Raw genomic sequence first — 5,561 nt, forward strand, 5'->3', positions numbered from 1 at the left:
TGGATCGTAACTAATTTCACTATTCTTTTATGATTCGGTTTGGCTGTCGGTTTGTACCATTCGTGTATTTCTTATATTGTGACCTACTAAAATAGAGGAGCCGGATCTTTATAGTTTTTCTATAATTCTTTGCTTGATAAAGAATTCAATAAAAGTGTTTTCATTTTGAGCTTGAGAAATACTTCAGCTCTGAGAAATTATCCGTTGATTCTGCAGCCATCAAATAATGGAAGATTACCTAGCATCTACATGTGGAATGTGGTTTTTTGGAGAGAGCTTATGTCATCAGTCTAGATTAATTTAATTTTACTACTTCATATTTTTGGCATGTAGAATTTCCAATTAATAATTCAAAAAATCTGGGTGTAAGGAACATTGACATTAACAATATCTGAAGTAGCATCATTCGCATATGTGATGGCATCTTAACTGTGTAAATAACATCATTTTTAATATAAAAAGTTATTTTAGTATGTTTGGTTCCACATAGTTAAGATCTGTTAACGTGAGTATAATGTGCTCTGTCATGCGTTGCATATTATATTTTTTTAATAGATAAAAATCTATTCCAGGTTTATGTTAACTAAATAAAAGCCAACCCACAAGGATATAACTTTTTCCTTCATGCATTGAGAAGGTTATAGATTTTTCCTCACACTTTTTTCTTGGCTTGCAGTATTATTTAAAAGAGAAAAACTCTATTTCGGTGCTATACTATAGATGCTTTTTAAGGATAATTGTTCTTATTTGTTTTCAAAATTGAAAATATATTTGTAATATTCTTAAAAACTTCATCAAATATATATTTCTAATTTAAAACTAATTCTGTTCCCATGATATTTAAAAAAAAAATACACATATTACACATATCCAGCTTCTCCCTAATCCTACTCTTAGAATTAGTTGCCAGACATTTTCTATGCATGTCCAGCTGTATGTTTTACATTCCTTTATATAGCCATAGATAACGGATAAATCTTTTTTTGGTTTACACCAGTGGAATTACGATTTATTCTTTTTGCTTTTTCCTATGAACACATTCTGTCTACCCCATTCTTTTTAATGGCTGCATAATATTCCATTGTATGGATGTACTATAATTTATTCAGATTGTTAATGCCGAATATTTAGATTGCTACCAGGTTTTTGCTAAAATATGTCTGTTGCAATGACTGTCCTCATACTCTTATACAAATACACAAATACGCATTTTTAGAAAAAGACTTGGTCAGGCCATAGGTATGAGCATTAAATGTTTGCTGTCTTGTCAAATTCTCTTCCAAAAAGGACTTAGTTTACAAATTTGCAGTCTTACCAAGAGTGTGTAGGTTTCCTGTTTTCCCATATTAGATATAATTTTTTAAGGTTTATATCTTCACAGGATTCCTATAGGTTTCGTGAATCATTTAATACACTGGAATTGTTCAGGAGATATGTAAAGCTTCAGTCTCCTGGGGACCAGTATTAAAGACGGTTATTGGCAGGAAGAGACTAGAAATCAGGGTGCCTTGTGTCATTTTCTGAGCTTGGCCAGACTGTTAATCTCAGGCTCCATGTCAGTCACCACTTACTACCCTGGAAGCCTTTTTCATTTCCCAGTGGGCTTTCTCCTAGCATCTCGTTTGTGAGAACAGAGAGGGAAAGGTTGAAGACTATGCCCTTTTCCAGATTGTGCCGTATACGATAGCATAACCTAACGATCTAATTTGCTTGCAATCGTTGTTACTTTGGTGAAAGAGAATTGACACCAAGGAAGAGCCTCTTCTAAAAATGTGAGTTTGTATGCAGTAGTCATCTAATAAGGGACAGTATGTACTATTCTTTTTCTCTTTCTCTTCTTTGAAAAAACCATTTGGCATGTTCTTTCCGCTTATAGAATCGTGGCCAGCCGCCCCTCATTGGGGTGGTTTAGATCAGCTTCTCGAGGCAGTACTTTGAAGTCTGTGAAGTACATTGGTAATTTAGGCTGACATACTTGGCAGGCCCATTCAAAAAGCAGAATTGTTTGATGGCATGACACAAGAGGTCTCTTAACTGAGTTATAAAGAACTGAGTCATTTCCAGCAAACTCTAGTTGTGGCATGAAATTTAAATAGTTCTTATTTTGTGGTGCGCAGTCAGTGAACTTTGTGATGTAATTTGGTCCCTCAGTGCAAAATACTAGGAAATGGCAATTTTACTATACCTAGCAGCTTCTCTAGGAAGGAATGGGTGGAACTGAGTATGTAGTTATTTTCTTTTTTTTCCGATTTGGCCACCTTAGAGGGAATAGCTTTGCAAAAATGAGGAAGCAGAGTCTGGAGGGAGCAATAGCCATTGGGGAATGTGAACACCAGCTACTCAGCGGTGGCGGTTGGGAGGGGCTGCCCAAATAATGACTTTAATCTGATTCTTGTGGCGGGTTTAGTACAAAACCCTAAAAGTCAGTGGCTTTAAAAAAAAAAAATTGCAAAATTGAATATAAAAATATATAGCTCATTATCGTGTGTGTGTGAGAGAGAGAGAGAGAGAGAGAGAAACATTCTGAAACTTTTCTCGGAAAATAATTTTTTTTTAAAGTCCTGTATTTTCTTATTGTAATTTTATTATCGCGATCATCAAAATCACGTAATTTTTTTTTTTTTTTTTTTTTAATTCTAAGACTTTAAACCAGATGTTGCTCCTCTTATCAGAAAGGTAAGTTTTACATAATTTGGAGATCAGGAAATAAGTATTCCAAGGCAAAGGTTACCAAAATAAAGCTTCCAGTTTATGTTGCTAAGCTCTCTGAATGGTAGCATTACTCTTGGGCTCTTCTCTCACAGCAAAAAATGCAACAACAAAGTAGTTTCAATACGCGTCTGTGTGTTAAAGTGGAAGCATGTGACACCAACAAATGGGTACCACATGGCAGCGATGCCCAGGAGCAAGTCTGTATTATGAAAGGGATGATTTAGTTCTGTTTCATTTCATTTTTTTCCCTTCAGGGAGTGGAGAGGGGAGAGAGAGAGGGAGACTGTGGGTGGGTGTATGTGTTCGGTCCCACAGACGAGTCAGGCCCTCATTTCTAGTTTATGCACGTGGTGGTTTAGTGAGGTTTTTATGCCTGCCTGATTTTAATATTAATCTTTATTCTTACACCGTCAGTTAAAGCTTTTAGATACCAAATTTCTTTATCCTTGTAAATGGAAATGTAGAGAGTGACAGTAGTCAGTACTCATTTTCCTACATCAGCTGACTCTTGTGCTGACTTAGAACGTGCTTCACTGACTGGTCTGGCCTTGTTAAGTAGTAATTTGTGTTTACCTCCCTTTCCAGGCCTTATTCATTTATTCAGAAAATAATTGTTGGGGGTTTAGTCTGTGCAGGCCCTGGGCTGGCCTTGACCTTTACCCTCTAAGGAAACCTAGTACGTAGTGCCTTGGACAAAGGTACTAAGAAATGTTATATGGCAAGAGAACAGTTATTTCTTCACGTGTGTTCAGGAAGCATTTAACTTACAATACATTTTCCATGAGTTACAATACTGTCGATGGCTAGGAAACTTTAGTTAACTGACTTCTAAAAATAATTTACTCCAGTTGCTCAACTAGAATTCTTAAATATGAAGACTTGAAAACTCAGACATCTGTTTATTATATCAAAAACATTTCAAGAATGCCCATCTTTGGCTTTATTAAGTAAGTATATAGCCAAATATAGTTTGCTGTATATTATTTGCCCTTATATTATTTGTTTTCATCTAAATCCTCTAGGGATTTAGAGATTTTATCTAAATCCTTTAGACATTTAGAGATTTCCACTGTATAGTGGAAGGGCGAGGGTTTTAGAGTCAGAAGATCCTGGTCAAATCCAGGTTTTGTAACTTATTAGCCATGTAATTAATTACAATTAGCTCCAGCCAGTTGGCTTCACTTTGGGCAAAATCTTTCTGAGCTTTTGTTTCTCCATTTTATTTTTCCTGTTCTATTTTATAGGGATAATAAATCCTATCTTACATGATTGTTTTGAGAATTAAGTAAGATTACAGATAGATTGATAGATAGGTACTAAGTACCTGGCCCATGGTAGATAATCAGTTTCCCTATTCTTTTTCACCCCATTATATTACTTTTATGTTACTTTAGTAGTTAAGTGCAGTGTCTTAATATACCCGTGTTTTATTTGGATATCTGGAAGGTAAAAGGCATTTTATATTTCATCAGTTATGGCAATGGGAACTGTTAATCAAAAACCTTTGATGCCAAAAGTTTTTCTGAAAGGAAGCATTTATTGAGCCATAGCCAGATGAAGGACCGGGTCCTGGGACGTGCAGTCTCATCTACCAGCAGCAGGATGAGGCAGAGAAGACAGTCATGTCTGCCATCCTAGGACTGATGGGCTCTTATACAGTAAGTTAGGAAAAGAAAGATGTAAGTTGTTTTGAAAGGATTTACGTTGACTATGATAAAGGAGAAGCGGGGGATAGTTGGGGGACAGGTGTACGGTCCATAAGCAAAGTATATTTGCTGTTTTGGGATTGGTTGTGAGCAGCAGTCTGGAAAGTTCATGCGTAACCAGGCTTCTGATGGTCAGTTGTTCTCCCTAGGTAATCGAGGAAATAGCCACTTGAAAGTTAACGTAAAGCTTCAGTGTACTTTCAGGGTTGTAAGTGGTCATTTGTCGGTTTTGGCTCTTTGGCTGTTCCCTGGTTAACCCCTCAACTCTTCCGACCACCCTCCGGCCTGCTGTAATGTCGTGTAGGGCATCTCAGAATAAATCTGTGGAAGAATTGCTCAGTGCCTGCTAATATGAAGCAGCTTTTCATTTTCAGTTTGTTGCCACAGATAGACATTAGTTCGTTCTTTCTCTTTTCCTGATTTGAAAAGCAAAATGCAGTCAACATTTATTCAGTGTTTGTGTTCCAGCAGTAGTCTCTCACAGAATTTATTAAAAGGCTCCAAGTGTATATAATGGTATAAAGTTAAATGATCACCATTGAATTTGAGTGTATCTTTATATGCTATATGGTTTTTAATTTTTTTACATATATGTTTTTTATTATTATCATTTATGCCTACAGCACCTGGTATTCCTAGGTGGTCTCCCATCCAAGTACTCATCAGGCCTGACCCTGCTTAGCTTCCCAGATCAGACATCAGGCTTGTTCAGAGTGGCATGGCCGTAGACCATGGACAGTGGCTCCACTGGGGCGCGAACCCAGGACCTTCTGCGTGGAAAGCAGATGTGCTAACTGCTACACTATAGAACCACGTCCGCTACATGCTTTTATAAAAAATTAAATTTTAATACAGGTTTAGATTTTCGTAGCCACACTCCAAGATACAAAATAGTTCTGTCACCCAGAAAACCCTTTATGTTGTCTCATAGTGGTCACGTTCCCTCCCCGCCCCACCGCCCGTCACCTCATCTCACCCTAGGCACTCTCTGTTCTCTTTGCTGTAGTTCTGCCTTTTCCATAATGTCATGCAAATGGACTCACGTTGTATGTAGCCTTTTGAGACTGGCCTCTTTCATTCAGCATAACACCCTTGAGATTAAATTCTCAAGTCTGTCAATTGGTTTGTTCCTTTTTACTGCTG

The 5,561-nt window shown here is 37.1% G+C and overlaps 1 protein-coding gene and 1 non-coding gene across 2 annotated transcripts in view; one reads left to right on the plus strand and one right to left on the minus strand.

Annotated features, from left to right (window-relative positions):
* Positions 1–5,561, plus strand: part of FARSB (phenylalanyl-tRNA synthetase beta subunit) — a 55,512-nt gene that overhangs the window by 36,796 nt on the left and 13,155 nt on the right. The window lies entirely within an intron of this gene.
* On the minus strand, positions 5,158–5,230 carry TRNAG-UCC. The gene has a single exon. It is a non-coding gene; the product is annotated as a tRNA-Gly (tRNA).

Source organism: Pteropus vampyrus, unplaced genomic scaffold, assembly GCF_000151845.1.
Source record: "Pteropus vampyrus isolate Shadow unplaced genomic scaffold, Pvam_2.0 Scaffold42, whole genome shotgun sequence".
NCBI classification, from domain to species: domain Eukaryota; kingdom Metazoa; phylum Chordata; class Mammalia; order Chiroptera; family Pteropodidae; genus Pteropus; species Pteropus vampyrus.